This window comes from Triticum aestivum, chromosome 4A (genome assembly GCF_018294505.1).
Source record: "Triticum aestivum cultivar Chinese Spring chromosome 4A, IWGSC CS RefSeq v2.1, whole genome shotgun sequence".
Lineage (NCBI taxonomy): Eukaryota > Viridiplantae > Streptophyta > Magnoliopsida > Poales > Poaceae > Triticum > Triticum aestivum.
Genome location: NC_057803.1, coordinates 745,114,548 through 745,131,637, shown reverse-complemented (window position 1 = coordinate 745,131,637; position 17,090 = coordinate 745,114,548). Strand labels below are relative to the sequence as shown.

Below are 17,090 nucleotides of genomic sequence, written 5' to 3'. Positions count from 1 at the left end.
CGCACGGGCATATGCGCTAGTACAATATAAAATAAAGTAGAAGTGGAATATGTATAGATAGTAGTAGCGCGGGGTCGAGCGACGCTACTAGTAACTAGCAGTAGCGTGTTTTATGGAGTGCGCTATTGATAACTGAGTTAGTAGTATCGTTTGCCCAAAGAGCGCTACTGCTAAATGTTTTTTTTTTGCGAAAAAACTTCCAATCTATTCATCTTCAATCATGGCAGTACTGCTAAATGTTAGTTGTAGTGCCTTGGCAGTAGCGCCGCTGCCCGCGCTACTGCTAGGTCATTTACCCGCGCTACTACTAGGGTTTTCCCTAGTAGTGATATATTAGGTATATACTCTCAAAGGAACATTCATTTCTGAAGCAGCTGATGACATTGATGCATGGTGATGTGTCACATGTTCAAAACCTTGAGAGTGCTCTACGAAGAGACAGAAATGAAGCATTGGTAAATGAGGATATCATCAAGGAATGGATATGCTCTCACGGGCAGAGGATACGGCTCACGTATGGATGTAGCATTGGACTGCCCCATCAGAACATTGTGACCTCTCTCTTTATTCGTGTAGTATTATAGAGGGAGCTTTAGCTACTTGCCTTTATCGGGCGAACGTAGGGTCCGGCGGCGCGGCGGGCGGGTCTCCCATCGGCGTCGTGCGCGGCGCGGCGGTGGCGACCTGCGTGTCGTGAGGTGGTGGCTGCGTTGGCCTGACCGGTGGTCGTGGGTGCCACCAGATCCAGATCGGATCCATCTGGATCTTTTCTTCGGACTCCGTCGGCCGCCGCGGGGTGGTGATGATCGTCGCTGGCCATGTCGGATCGTTGGATTGGCGTCTGGAGATCTACAAGGAGTTCTTCTCGATCCTCCTTTCTGGTGGGTTGAGCCCCATGGCTCTTTCATCTTCGCAGGTTTTGGATCGTGGCTTGCCGGATCCGGAGTACACGGTGGTTTGATGGCATAGGATGAGGACCGGAGGAAACTTTGGTCGGCGTGTTCGGCCCGGCATCAGTGACGTCACTTGACGCGGTTACCCTTCCTGGAGGCGAAGCCGAGGCCCCCCCTATCCACCCCAAACCCCTCCCGGACGAAAGTCCAAAATTCAGTCTGGATTGGGCGGCGGCGGCGTCCTGCGCGTCGTATCCTCCATGGAGGCGCCGTCTTGGGAGGAACTGCTGTTCGGGGGAGAGATGTTGTGGATGGTGGGATCCGAGTAGCTCCAGCAGCGGCGATGGTGTGGAGGTTGCCAGGTGGTGCAGCGTTGTATCTACCGCGTCATTGACGACGAGTGGTGGCGGCATGGTGCAGCTGCATATCGACGACGGATGCAGCTGGATGGACGAGCGCAGGGTGGTCGAGCTGTCTGGCGCCATGGTGGCTTCGACGGCAGGCCTGGCAAGGTCTGTGCGTCAGTACCTGCTCTGAAGATAGATCGGTGGAAGAAGGCGGTGGCAGCCTCGGTGAGTGGGCCGGACCGGCGTGTGATCCAGTCCCGGTATGTGGCTAGGATGGGGCATCCGGCATTAAATGTTAGGATTTGGTGTGATGTCTGTTTGGTATTAGGCTCGGACATTCGGCACCACTGCATCAAGGGGGTAGGAGTAGCGACAGATGTTGCCTAGATGGTGGCTTCAGGCTTACTGATGTACTACTTTGTAAGGTCTTTTGTGCTTAATAATTAATAAAGTGGCCGTATGCATCGTCCAGATGCAGAGGCCGGGGGTGCATCCTCCTTTTCTAAAAAAAGCTACTTTCCTTGATGGGCTAGCTTCACTAAAACTATTGTCCTTATGTGACATTTTGACTTTAACTACACTTCCTTCAGAAGAGGTTCTCCAACATTTGACAGAACTTAACCAGTTGTCCATCTACCATTGCTGGTACCTCAAGTCATTAGGGAGCTTACGAGCTTCTACCTCTATTTCAGCTGTTACATTGACTAGATGACCCGGTTGCGCCAATGGCGCAAGAAGCGAGTTAAAAGGAATGTTAGTAGTGAGTAAATATGTACTCCCTCTGTTCGGAATTACTTGTCGCAAAAATGGATGTATCTAGATGTATTTTAGTTCTAGATACATCCATTTTCGAGACAAGTAATTCGGAACGGAGGGAGTAGATGGCAAGATGATGCAATGTGGATTGTATTACAAATAGTGGATATTCATATATAGAGCAATATAAATGGATTTCTTACCTCACAGAAGCCGAAAGCTTGTCACCCGAATATAAGAAAATATTTGCATTAAACAGGAGGAGTAGACTCTGCCGGCATAGATATATCACATGGATACAACATAGCATCATGCATTCCAAATTTATATATGACCAGAGAGTAGTGCCAAAAGCAAACGGGTTCTTAGGGTGAAGCTATACACACAAAGCTTCATAAGCTATTTAGGTAGCTTAGTAGAGTAAACATGATTACCAGAGAGTAGTGCCAAAAGTAAACATGTTCTTTGGGTGAACCTATACACAAAACTTCACAGGCTAATTAGTTAGCATGGTGAGACACAGGCGGTATCTCTAGTCATTTAAATAAAGTTGTTATAGCCGGTAAGAATCTTCCAAAGGTACATAGGCTATGGAAGTAGACTTTATTTAAAAGGGATAAACCAATGTGTTTCGAATCAGCTGCATAGAATCATCAGTCAATCAGCTGCATACTACAGATGAGCAAGTTCATTTTGCACATCAACAACAGCCTTGTAGAGGTCATTGCCGTTTGTAGAACTGGTTGAGTATACACCGTCTTTAGCTATGTGATGAATCCCAGCAAAAGTATTTTGAACTTGATACATATTGTCTCCAAAGCCTTTCTAAGCTCTCTGATCTTCTAAATCTGTTCTTTGATCTACTTTTCTTTGTCTGTTAACAAACCAATTAGATGCAGTTCTCTTCCTTTGTTTGTTTCAGTTTGTTGTAACTATAGTCCTTGAGCACCTTGGCACACAGTCTCCATGTATCTGATAACTCGAGCCGCTGCAACATCCATTGCATCTTCTATGAAATTAGATGAATATCCGGATACTGCCATTGCTTCAGCATCATGTCACTGATGCCGCGTGCTGGGACGGAACTTGATTATTACTGCAAACCTCTGTCCAACTTTGCAGTATTAAAAATAGTGGTCGCGCGAGCTGCAGCTTAATGAAAATGACCTCAAGCACGAACTTGTCTGTGATGTCAACCTCCTTCATGATAGGTTCTGTTCACACATAAAAAACAAAATCAAAGCAGATACTGGAACCATTATATGTGCAAGCGATAATGATCTAAAGGTAGATACTTACATGTCATATTTATACATAATAAAGCATATGTAGTAGATCTACGAACATGCAAATACATACTCAGATAGCATCTTCATATACAATAATTTATATTTCGAGTTCATGCTAGGTTCATGGCTTTATATGAGATAACCTGGAAACCGAGGCAAAAATCGTAGAGAGATAAAGCCGACAACTAATCAATATAATCATCTTCAAGGAAAGGCAATAAAATAGTGTGCAGCAGCAAAGCTTCTTTTTCTGAAGAAAGCAAAGCTTTAGTTATTTCTTCAATAAGAAACCAAATTCAGAAATCACAGTTCAAACAGAGAATAAAAGCTCCCCTATAGAGCATATAGGCAAAGAGGTAAGAACAAGCAGATCTAAACACCAATGCCAATGTAATATTGGTATCCATAAGCAATAGCTTTAGATTGTAAAATTCATCAGCAATGCAGCCACATAATTTTCACTCTTCTGTCTGTTTTTCCTATCACTCAACTCTCTATTTCTAAACCGCACCAAAAGAGGGAAAGCCACACGCATCTAAGGCGGAGATGAACTCAAGAGTATGTACATTGGAAGCAGGCATATGAAAGCTAGAAGGGGAAAACACAAATGTAAAGAGTGTGTATAACAACCACAGTACTCAGACGATAGGTCAACTATGCTTGTAATCACTCAGAACAACCACACTACACAGACGATAGGTCAACTATGCTTGTAATCACTATAATAGAATTAGCAACTACTATTCATTCATTACTTAAATGGAATCAACAGCCACTTTCATGCATTGCATATGCGACGGCTGGCTCTCTCTGCTCTCCTCTACCTCATCTCATAACCACTTCTACTAATTGTTGACTGGGCTCTGCTGCTGTCTAAACCAAGAGAATTGCACGCAAGAACAGCGCAGTACTCCTAATGCAAGAGCTTTAATTAACAGAAGCAAGCATCTGCTAATTTGTTCAAGAAAGAACAGCACGCCTGAAACACAGTAGGCGTATCAACTAAATCCAGACACATATATCCGTAGACGAGCTGCAGGCGGAGCGAGAGAGAGGTGAAGCGAGGGAGTGAAAGGAGGGCGAGGCGGGAAGGACTGATGAGCTTGGCTGGTAAGAAAAGGGGCGGGGAGGAAGAAACAGTAACACATGCGATTGTTTTAGACATAGAGCAAGCGACGAGCTTCCATAGCAACATAGACACGTAGGCACCTAGACCCACAGGCAGCGGAACAAGCATTTACATTTATCCCTATCTATTATTGCTTTCTATAATGTATTGGGCAAGTTGAAGCCTAGGCAGGGAAAAATAGATTGGAAAATTGATTTGGTAAACATATAGACTGATATCACCCGAAAAGAACCTCATGACTCACATCAAGATAAATGTAATAAGAGTGAAAAGAGGGGCATTTACATGAACAAAACATAAATGAGAGGTAGGCCTAGCTCCTGGCTGATGCTGATGCTCTTATGGTTAAAACCAAAAGCGAAGTACCATGGCAGTGCAACTTCGAAGATGTGTAAATCTTATCTTCAGAAACCAATAGCAGTGAATTTTCAAAGGCCCAAACACTAAAACAAAGACAAAAAAGCAAAAATAATCAAATTTATTTTGAAGAAACAATGACTGTTTAAAAGGCTGGACTAAATTAGAATTGAAAAAATGAATTCAGACCTCCTTAGGCTCAACCGATCCATCTCATCACCCAGAGTTCAACATCACTTTAAATGCAGAGTTAATTCAAATCTAAAATGGTTTCATTATTCCACTTACTCCAGCTACAAACAATGACCAGCTCAGAAGCAAGGAATAAGCCAATGAAATAAACTGCTCCCTAAGTGAAAGATGTCATAAGGCAAGGGCACACACTCGGGAAAGATAGTGGTAATAGGAGAGCAGAATGGCAAACGAAAGATAAAATAGGTATCCCTATGAATCAAATAACCAATATAGTAAAAAATCCTAAGGATTCAAATCCTCCTCCATTCCTATGAAAATCCTTTCAATCAGAGGAGCCCTAAGGAGTACATGTAGGCAGTGGAAGAAAACAACAACTACCTAGGAGATAGCGCACTGGCTATAGCGCAAAGGAACACCACTGGCCTAGAAGAAATCGTTTCCTGTAAACAAGCACCATTAGGAAGATATAGAACCAAAGATATACGGACGCGTAGAAAAAAAGGAACCGCTGATGCGTACCTCTCAGACTACGACACCTCTCAAAGCAGATTCCTCTTAACATTCCCAGCTTTCACAACAAATCCTTCAAGAAGAAACCAGGCACAACACTGCACGCCGGACACAAGGGTCAGTTCTGATGCAATGCATAAATTGTTGGCAATCAACCTATGGTCCGATGTAGAAGACAAACCTATGTAAGAATCTTGGACCACCGCAAGGCCTCTACCTACAAGCCCAACGGCAAGCAGCAACCTACAAAAAAAAAAGTATAGCCTGCACATCAGCCCATGGTCAAAGAATCACTGTTGTTGGACAGCGAGAATACAAGGAGAAAACGGTTCAGTGAAGAAAGGGGAAAATTCATGGTCTATGAAGAACGAACTACAATCACAAAGGATCAACGGATCAGACACGCACCTCAACCAGCTTCAAAGCCAGCAGTAGTCATTGCTTCCATGCGTTGAACAAGGATGGGCCAGGGATGAATCTTCGCATACTCAGCTTCGGCTGTTCGAACACACTGCAGGGTGGAACAGGAGGCTCGACAGCCGGCGGCGTGACCTACGCGTGGCTAGGCGGACCTTGCGCGTGGAGTCACGGTCGAGCAGGAGCAGTGATGGGTTCCAACTTGTGAGGATTTATGCGTCATACATATATAGTCAGTACGCATAGTACAATAATAGGATTGTTCCTCAAGGCAGAGAAACCATCGACCGAAGTATATAAACACCTGGTGTAACCCTCCAATTTAAGTAGATGTGATGCACGACGTAGAGAGGGTGAGCTCCATGTTTACTTCAGCAAGGCACATGCTGTAGGCGTCCCATGACGCACAGTCGTCGTCGCCATTGTTGGAGGGTGAAGGACGGCCCGGGCGCTCCTCGCGTACTTGGTTTGGCACTGCCCTTTGCCGATGCTCGCCGTGTTGATCATGTGACGAGGCTAGGAAAGCCTGCAGTAGCACATGATGGTTGTAGTGATTGCCGCCCGTGCACCTCCTCATGAACCCCAGTGGGCCTCGACCTCCTCGCCCGTCCTCACGGCGATGAGGGACCAGTTGGATACATATATTCGGAATTCGTCATTTGTCAGCAGCAGAACATAAAGTTCAGATCATTTCTTCAGCTCCATTCAAAATCTAAGCGTACCTGAACATGAGTCGTCTTCTATTTCTTGAGCCACCTACAGAGATTAGAACATTTGTATTCCATTAGAAATCAAAACATCAACCTTTGCTAGCTTAACCAAACACACAAGAGTTAAATTGCAGAGCAGAAAAATCCTAGTTAACTTTTCCACCACACGAAGTAATCATAGTTATGTAACATGCATCTCAATCCTCATTCTATGGGTCGAGAGGAGAAAAATCATAAAACAGAGGAGGCAGATCAGCCCATGCCTAATGGATATCCATGTTTTAGTAAAGCAGAAGAATGCATGTTTTCCAAAACTCTCTCGCACAAATTAGCACAGATCAAGGAAGGTCACCAAGAAAAAACAGCAATCTAAAAATTAGCAGAGAGGAAGAAGCAACACCGGAATAATGCTTTGAAAAGGTTGATTTTGAGAAAAATCCAATGTGTATGTTTACTCTGTGTATCAATTTCACAAAAGTGCAGGACCTAAGTTACTGCTGCCCAGCATAGAGTAGAACTACCCTCGTTGCAGCCTCAGCCCATATAAAATAGTCAGTCTACCAGCAACAGTGGCTACAAACCTCTTATAATCTCGCGTAACTACTTCAGAATCTGAACGTACAGTAGAGTTCCTAACTGAATCAAGGAGAAGAGATGTTATTATTTTAAATGAGATGACATTTTCTAATCTAACTAAACGTATTGTAAGTACATCAGTTCCTGACATGGCAGTCTCACCAACAACAGTTTTGAAGTTAAAGTGAAATTGCACAAATTTTGTTTAAGCCACCACACCCCTCTTTTCAGCTTAGATGCCCTCAAAAAAAATCATAAACATATCACACTAATCAGTCTATATACATGACTTTACTCGATAATTAGAATCACTATGTGTTCCCGACCCATATATGTAACAAAATCTAAGTGTTGGCCATAGTAACAATAGTATATCTGGCAGTACTTGGGTGTCATGAATCACGGTAAGGGTATGTCTCTCTTCTCTTGTTCCTACTAGATGACCAGTTGCGCCCATAGCGCAAAGGCCGAGAGCAAGCCAAATATTGAAAGAATGTGCATCAAAATATGTAGACACAGAAGAAAACATATGGAAATAAGTACGGATTGATGATAGTCATACGGACATGATTATCATAATTTTTTACATAAGATCCAAAATGATGCCAGATATAGAAGTCTCGATAGTAGGTACTTATAGTAATACCAAGTTACGTAGCAAAGGACTATTGTGACTTGTTTAGATTGGATAGACAATCATGCAGAGGACCTTGGACATGCACTTGAAGGCGAAAGCATATGCACACCCTTTCTTCATGTTCGCCTTATGGAAGAGGCTGCTCCAGTTCTCTGTGAGTGTAGCCCTGTTGTCGACACCCTTGATAAAGCGGGCCATGACACTGGTGGTCCCGTCTCCTGATTGGTAGCTCATCATGATCAATATCCATGTGCGGGAAGAGGCTTCTCTTAGAAAAGTGTGTGCAAATGAGAGTAAAGGTTATTCAGTACATGGTTTGCCAGCATGTTCTTGTATGAAACACAAGAATGCATTTGTTTGAGATTACCATTCTTTTGCCGTCAGTAGCAAATATTTCTGTCATGTGGCATACGTAGTAATGGTCAACAGTAAGTATTCCCTTTGTGAGAATAGTAGCACATGTGTTGTACCTAAAAGTGTTCAAACATCAGTACAGCTGCATAGGCCCTGCTTTATGATTCATGAACTTATGTAGAAGAGAAAGGAACAGATGACAACACAATCCATGCTTTCACAACAGTAACAACCAAGAATCTTCTTCTCTTCTCTAACAGTCCTTATGATTCACGGTCATCGATCTCGGCTCAAACGCTCGAAATAAGGATCATGATAAGTAGTTCAAGTACCTAATATATTTATAACTAATCCATCTATACCACCTCATATGCCACACTGTCCTAATGATTCACGGTGAAAGCTAGCCCTTTTCGAACAAAAGAAGATGCACACAAAAAGAAGTCTTTCCAACACGGGCATTTACGCAAACATATGCCGTACACACCTGCAACCTCCCAAAAAAAGGTGTTGCAGATCAGGGATGGATTTAGAGAGATGTTGTTCAAGGCTAGGGATAGGACGCAAGGTAAGAACGATTTCCACACCTTGAGATGGGGCGTCGATGCCGTAGCAAATCCATGATTGCTATCCTTGGCTCGTCGCTGCCGTTGGCTCACAGAGACGCAAGGCATATTGCTGGCCCCACCTCGTGCAGTGCAACCGCGGCCCAAGATCCTCATGTTGAGCTGAGGTAGAGGAACACCCAGGAAGACAAGAACCCATCACATTCACAGCCAGCAGCAACCCAACCCAAAGACAAGCTCAGATATACATATACTTGTCGAAATATAAAGGAAGCCACCAGATCTGTCGCTGGAGTTATGTTGTTGTACAAACAAACTTTCAAGTCTCCAAAACTTCCTGGGTGCAAACCCACCAAGAAACCAACCAAATTGCAGCAAGATGCATTCCTCTCCGACTCTACCCTTCTTCGTCATCATCTTCGTCCTCCTCAACTTCCTTGAGTTGCCACTTCAAAGGAAAGGAATTGGTTAGAGCAAATCCCCTACAGTGGAAATGCACATCTACTATAGTGTTTCAAGAGACAGACATCACTTGAATACAAAACAAGTTAAAAGGACCCATCAGGCACTCACGGAGAAGCAGGACTTGGCGTTTCAAAGACGGCACTTGAATACAAAATCAGTTAAGGGCCAGCAAAACCAATAACCATCAGGCGCAACATCACATCACATCCAGATCCAGCAGCAACCCAATCCGGGAACAAGCTCAGATATACATATACTTGTCGGAATATAAAGGAAACCACCAGATCCGTCTTCCCATAGACCTAAAAGCTCCATCGGCCGGTCTTCTAGTCGAGGCCCTCCAGAAGATAAAAATCAACCTTCAAAAATCGCTGGAGTTATGTTTTTGTACAAACAAATTTCGAGCTTCCAAATCTTCCTGGGTGCAAAGTGCAAACTCACCAGGAAACCACCCAAATTGCAGAACGATGCATTCCACTCCGACTCTACTCTTCTTCATCATCTTAGCCTTCCTCTTCAGGTTCCTTGAGCCACTGCAAAGGAAAGGAATTGGTTAGGAGTTAGTATACTTAACACAAGTCATATCATAATGTGAGTTTTGCTGTGCCAACCCAAAAGATGGTACAAGCCGAGCCAGTTATTACAAATACAACCATCTAAATTTTGAATCTATCTATATATTATACACACACACACACACACACACACACACACACACACACAACAGATAGGCAAGCATAACGGTTCAAGAAGAACAGTTTTGTGAACCATTCTCTCTAACAAAAGATTTGACGCCAGGGAAAGCAACTACCGAAACAGAATGAAATAAACAAGCCATAAAAAACTGGCACAGTGATTGTGCAATAACTTGTACTGGTTCCGCAAATTTTACAGCACACATACGTGAATAAAAGCATCAGACTGTTTGACAAAAACTTTATCGGACTCATTGCCATCTTATTCTTCTTCTGCCCATCGTAAGAAATATAAGAGCGTTTAGATCACTAAGGTAGCTGGTAGTTTAGTGATCTAAACGCTCTTATGTTTCTTTACGGAGGGAGTACCTCCTTATCATATATAGGTCAGGAAAGATGCTCAAGTTGAAAGTTTATGTTGAATCTGTCGCTAGCCTTTAAAATAGTGATCAATATTACTATTAGGACTTACAAGTGATCCGGTTTTTATGTAAATAGATGTTACTACAGCCAGTTTTTTTTAAAGACTATGAGCATGTTCAGGACATTAAGTTGAAGCAAGGTAAAAGAAGACAAGAGATCACACAGATCGAACAAAAGAAGATACACACAGAAAGAAGTCTTTCCAATTCGGACATTTACGCAAACATATGCCGCACACACCTGCATACCGTGGGGAGGAAATCTTGGGATGCCAAAATGTTCAGCAATTTTCTCCTGTTGACATGGAAGCAAAGAGAAATGTGGATTCCCCTATACGCCGACCATGTCCACCGGTTCAGTCGCTGCCATCCGCATCAAGGTCGTTGGCCGCGGTTGACGTCGCTCGAACCTATCGCCGCGATCTAAATATTCCACAAAGCTAAAGGCAAGGCCTGCAAAAAAATCAACACATGGTCAAACAATAGAAATACCAAGTTAATTAAGCATCTAGAACCTAAAGCCATCAGCCAAAAAACGACACGGCGCTGGCCATGTAAACTAAAACATCACTACCCATACACAGATTACATGCGCAACCTCCAAATACACAGCTAGCAACAATTGCTGCTTTAGTACCTGCAGAACATGAAAGGGAAATAAGTATCAACACATAAACCAAGGATAGAAAAAGGATCAACTATATATCAGGTCACACCAAAACACTTCGTATTCCAATCTAGTTCTAAGAGCATGCTGTGTACATCCTGTCAGGCTATCTGCAAAACCTAAGAAGCAAAGCAGGGAACAAGGACTAATAACAAGCAAGCAAATATTGATAGGCCACTTGACATCAGCATATATATACAGTGAAATAATCCAAATTCCACAGGCTAGCAAATCTGGTTCTAAGAACATATGGTGCACAACCTGTAAGTCCACCATCTACAAAACCTAGAAAACAGAACATGAAATAAGTACTAACCAACACATCAGCCAAGCATGAAAAGAAGGGCTCATTTCATATTCGATTACATTGTACACCTCAAATCTTATTTGCTAGTAAATATGATTATGGGGCCATGCAGTGTACAGCCGGCCAGACACGTAGAACTAATAAGCAATTCATGAATTCGGAGGATTTGAGCCAAACAAAAAATAAACAGCCTGTCAGGCTGACAGGCTCGTAGTACTAATAAGGAATCCATAAACGGCAAATGTTCTGATAGTACAAATAAAAAGCATAAGCAATGCATATGAACCAAACAGGATTAAGGCACACATCTAACTGGTCCTTTTCTAGACATGTAAATTTTCTCATGTTCCAGGTTGGCACCTAATTTGTTACAACACACATCAACATGAACCTGAGTCTGAATCCAGAGCCAGCAATAACACTGAACCTAAGATATCTGAAACTATTTTGTCCTTAATCCTGGACCAGACCCACTTAGTTTATCCAAAATAACCAATTAGTAAGTACCATACTGATCATCATATCACAGACATGCCATTCATCTCTTACACTCCAGTACAAGGAAAAAGAAACACCAACCAAAAAACATAGAACAGAAAAATCCTTCCTTGAGAGAGAAAAAATGAGGCATGCGGGAAACCAAGGAAGCACCGGCGGAGCTACGGCCAGGCCGGATGTGTCATGGCCCACCCAAGACTGAAGCAAAAAGAAGTTTTATATGAAGCCCTGCCCACAACAATGCAGTGATTTTCAGTTTGATAGCACAGTTTGTAGTCTCTGGCCTGCTCAACATGGCGAGAGAGAAGATCGAGAGAGAGAGAGAGAGAGAGAGAGAGAGAGAGAGAGTACCTTAGAGAGAGAGAGAGAGAGAGAGAGAGAGCGCACGGAGCAGCCGCAGCTCGGCGTCGAGGAGGCACAGAGACGGCCGGCCCCCCACCTCCCTTCCTCCTCTCCCGATCCAGGAGCAGATCGAGCCGCCACCAACCGCCAGGTCGCGCCCGACCTCGCCGGCGCAGGCCGACAACAGCCGGTGACCCTCTCCTGTCTGCTGCCTCACCTCCCTCTCCTCTTTCCTCTCACTTTCTCCATCGCGGGCGGGGGGCGGCGGCGGCGCATGAGGAACGAGGGTCGCGGGGTGGGCTAGGTCTGCTGCCCGCTCACCTTTTATCACGCGACGAGCGTGGTGCGGTGGTTTTTCTGCTCGCGTGGTGCGCTGCACCCGCACGCGCGGCGCGGTGCGGTGGGCTTTTTTCCCTCGCGTGGTACCGTGCGCTCGAGGCCTTCATTGTGACTACCACTCTAGGAGGCTTTATATGTTAGATACCTCTATTATCAAAAACTAACAAGCACACGAACTCAGTCGAATTCAAGTTCCTCAGAGAACAATGAGATGCACACTGAATGTCTGCTAATGCTTATGATGGGAACCACCCTTAGCTGAATTGAAAAGGTAAATATGTAGTCACCTGGCTGCTAGAGCATACAGAAGATAAGCATGGACGATGGAGAACTAACACTATGGACGCCTCCTGTACATCAGCAACCGCACCACCACATACAATGACTGCCACTACCATAGAACATCGGTCCGCCACTGAGAAGATGAGCTTGGTCCGCGGATCGCCGAATCGACGGGCACATCAACCCCACCAACGACTGGATGGGAACACACCCATCTACAATGGAGACGAAAGGAAAAGCAAGAGCACGATTACTAAGTTGGACAGAAAGGAAGAACAAAACACAAATCAAGAAAAGAAAATAGGAGATCATCACCACATATAGGACGCATCCGGTGACGAATTCCCTGCTACCGACAGTGACTTTCATCAGGACCCAAAGGACCTAAATAAGAACAACAAAAATAAAAATAGAAGACCGTAGAGAACTAAAATTAGGAAAATAAGGAAAACTAAAACACGCATACGGTTGTGCTGATGGCCTATCCCTCATTGCACATGGCATGGACATCCTTCACTGGCTGCCATTGACTAAATGCCTAACCTCGCACCTCCCTGACAGAAGAGATCAAGCCAACCTATATCTGAACATGTACAAACTAAAAATAAAACAGGAAGGAGATGCAGTGGTGTTGTGCAACGGGGAGGCAGATGACGCCAGATACTTGCTCCTGCTGCTCCGGCTGGCGTACGACCTCTACCTTCCGCTTCTCGCAAGGCCCCTGCAGCCGACAACTTCATCCATGAGTCAAAGGGAGGAAACATGAGGGACAAGCAGTTACAGCTTTACTAATCAAAAAACAAAAGAGGGAAGGCAGGAATGAAGGAGGAACCTGCGAGCATGGGGCTGTACAGAGGCATATTTGCTCCACCTCGGTGTGAAAGGCGACGAGCCGGCGGCCCTCCTTCCGATGACCCTCACCCATCCATCGCCGCACCTCCCTTTTATCTTTCCTCTTCTTTTCTCCCTTCTCTCCTTCCTTATCCCTCCTGCAGATCAAATTGAGCGACAACGCCGTCGCCTTTTGCCTGTAGGTTGTCGCCGCCACGGGAGAGAAAAGTGAAGGGGAGGAGGAGGTGGTGCAGTGGAGAGCAGGGGAGAAGGGGAGGAGGAGGTGGTGCAGAGGAGGGAAGGGGAGGAGGAGGCGGCGCGGAGGAGGGCGGGGGAAGAGGGGAGCGGATGGATTGGCTGTTGAGGGATGTGAGAGATTGGTGGCTAGGTTTTCATCGTGCACCCCCACTTCTCTCCCTTCTCTTACCCAGGACGCACATGGGACACACACGAGACGCCGGGCCCGGGGACATTTGAGGCCCACCTGTCATGCACGAAAAAGCAAAATAAAGGAGTCAATAAGGACCAACGGCCAGGACTTTGACAGCACCGTAAAAAATCCTGTCGTTGTGAAATCGTTCGATCGAAAACAATCGCGCGACGCGAAGGCATCCGGTGGGCGGGTAGCCTAGCAGGCTTTATATGTTCAATTCGGCTATAACCAGGAAGGTGTGAATCCGAATTATGAGCATCTACAGTTGTGTATGGTGCCAAAAAATTACTAACATGAGGTGTAGCATATGACGGTTTAGAGTAACTGGCCGAATGACTAGTAGTAGCATGGCCAATTCTCCCATCCATCGGCGAGGTTGGATTCACATATTGCAAATTAGTTGCCGGTGAATAAAAAGGTGAAACACTTTCTTGTATGCTATTGGAAATTTTAACATGAGGTGTTTCAAATTGATTAACCAAACTCATCATGTTGTTCATCGGCATATGGATTTCTGGGGTTGCCGATGCATGAGAGTTTGGATACATATGTTGTATATTGCTAAAATCATAAGAATTTAAAGCATGAAGATTATCTTGCATCGGCCCTTGCGCATAATTAGATGCATGATTGATAGAACTAGGGCTAGCCGATACATTATGCTCATTAGGCGACCTAGCAACAACATATGAACTATTTGCATCTACAAAGGGGAATTGGGTGTTCATATTACCTTTGTAGATTGCAAACCCTAGATGACGATCTCTTCGTAGCAAGAACGGGCTGGAGACCGTTCAAAGCTTCATCCCCAGCGGAGTCGCCAAAAAGTGTGTCCGCACACGAACACGTCACCGTGTACCTCCAACGCCAAGGGTGATGCACCGCAGCTCACGTCGAAGGAGACCCGTCCAGAAGCGCGGTACGCAGGCAATCTGAAAGTGCGTTATGTCGACTAGAGGGGGGTGAATAGGCGATTTTTATTAATTCTTCACTGAGGAATTTGCCGGTGAGGAAATTCCTTAGCGAAGAACTATTAGCAGCGGAATAAGTACTCATAAGTAAGCATAACAGAGTACACGCATAGTCATCATGATGAAATGAGGACTAGCACAGAGTACAGAAAGTTTAATCACAGGATAACACAAGATGAAGACAAACAGACTGAAGAAATTGAACTGAGGAAATTGAGAAAGTCTTCAGTCAAAGTCTTCAAACACAGATATGAACAAACATCAACACAGTAATGAGGAAATGAAAGGGTTGAGGAAATAGAACCAGTAGGTTGGTGAAGACAATGATTTGGTAGACTAGTTCCAACTGCTGTCTCAGTTGTACGTCTGGTTGGAGCGGCTGAGTATTTAAACTCGAGGACACACAGTCCCGGACACCCAGTCGCTGAGCACGCAGCTCAGGACACCCAGTCCTCACTGTATTCTCCTTGAACTAAGGTCACGCAGACCTCGTCCAATCACTCGTGGTAAGTCTTCAGGCGACTTCCAAACCTTCACAGACTTGGTCACTCGGCGATCCACAATTCCTCTTGGATGCTCTAGACCTTGACGCCTAACCGTCTGGAAGAAGCACAGTCTTCAAAGGTAACAAGCGTCGGATCCACGCGAGATCAATTTCTTCAGTGATGCTCAATCACTTTGGGTTTGTAGGTGTTTGGGTTTGGGATTTTCCTCACTTGATGATTTTCGCTCAAAGTCCTCGGAGGATGGGTTGCTCTCAAATGACAAGTGTCAAGTTCTCTCGGAGCAGCCAACCAGCTAGTGGTTGTAGGGGGCGGCTATTTATAGCCTAGGGAGCAGCCCGACATGATAAGACATAAATGCCCCTCAATGATATGACCGTTAGGTGGATAAGATATTTTGGGACAGCTGGCGCGCAGCACAGCAACGGTCGGAAATTTGACTCTCAAATTCCTCAGGGCTATCATGTTCCTCACTGTGTAGGTAATTCGCACTGGCGAATTCCTAACTCCTCAGTCAGAACAAATTCATCAGCGACCAGAAGAACTTCGTCTCTGTCACTGAAGAAAGTGACTGAACTGTATGAGATTTCCAAAGGCTTCACTCGAAGGGATTGGTAGGTGTAGGATTTTGAGTTGAGCATCACATGGAAATTTTCCTTAGTATTTCCTCGACCCCCTTTAACAGTACGGTGTTTCCTATGACTCAAGAAAGAGAAAATGAAACTACGAAAACAAAAGTCTTCACGCTTCATGTTCCACAAATGAATACCAAGTCTTCAAGGTCACACCAATTTCTTCACTTTCAAAGTCTTCAGAAAGTCTTCAGAATATCAAAGTCTTCAGTTGAAGAACTTCATTTTTAGGGGTCGACTTTCTCTGTAAATATCAAACTCCTCATAGACTTATAGACCTGTGTACACTCACAAACGCATTAGTCCCTTAACCTATAAGTCTTCAATACACCAAAATCACTAAGGGGCACTAGATGCACTTACAATCTCCCCCTTTTTGGTGATTGATGACAACATAGGTTAAGTTTTCAACGGGGATAAACATATGAAGTGTATACACTGATATTGAGGAATTTGATTACAAGATATAGAAGAACTCCCCCTGAAGATGTGCATAGTGAGGAATTTGCTTTTGAGGCATTGCACATTTGAAGAGTTGAATCATGGAGATCTCCCCCTATATCTTGTAATTCATACACGCATTTGATATATAATATGAAGAATTTGAAATGCATGATGAAATATGGTGCCTGATGAGATTCAGCATGCGTGCAATGTCATTAACGAGGAATAAGCATGCAGAGCATAATGCAACAAAAGTATCAGCGCACCATCGGGTTTAAGATTACAACTCGATCCAAATAAAAGTTTCAGAAGAACGAGAGTTGTAACTTAAAAAAATGCCCTTAATATAGACCCGCTTGAAGACTAACTCAGATTTCTCCCCCTTTGTCATCAAATGACCAAAAGGATTGAAACTGAGGACTAACGCCCCTGAAGAATTTCAAGTTGATGGAGGAGCGCCAGCGTTGTCGGGGTTGTTTGTTGGAGCAGGGCCTGCCGCAGTGTCGTCCAAATCTTCATACTC

The 17,090-nt window shown here is 44.4% G+C and overlaps 2 long non-coding RNA genes across 3 annotated transcripts; both read right to left on the bottom strand.

Annotated features, from left to right (window-relative positions):
• Positions 1 to 3,122: 3,122 nt before the first annotated feature.
• Positions 3,123 to 5,721, bottom strand: LOC123083581 (uncharacterized). Of its 2 annotated transcripts, none has more exons than XR_006439326.1 (4): positions 5,658 to 5,719; positions 5,486 to 5,574; positions 5,345 to 5,406; positions 3,123 to 3,210 (listed from the first exon to the last, which is right to left on the bottom strand). It is a non-coding gene; the product is annotated as an uncharacterized lncRNA (long non-coding RNA). The 2 variants fall into 2 exon arrangements; XR_006439327.1 differs by lacking the exon at positions 3,123 to 3,210 and adding an exon at positions 3,297 to 3,428 and having other exon boundaries at positions 5,658 to 5,721.
• An 852-nt stretch (positions 5,722 to 6,573) lies between these two features.
• LOC123083580 (uncharacterized) lies at positions 6,574 to 13,133 on the bottom strand. The gene is made up of 3 exons (XR_006439325.1): positions 13,069 to 13,133; positions 12,759 to 12,968; positions 6,574 to 6,649 (listed from the first exon to the last, which is right to left on the bottom strand). It is a non-coding gene; the product is annotated as an uncharacterized lncRNA (long non-coding RNA).
• Between the last annotated feature and the right edge of the window lie 3,957 nt (positions 13,134 to 17,090).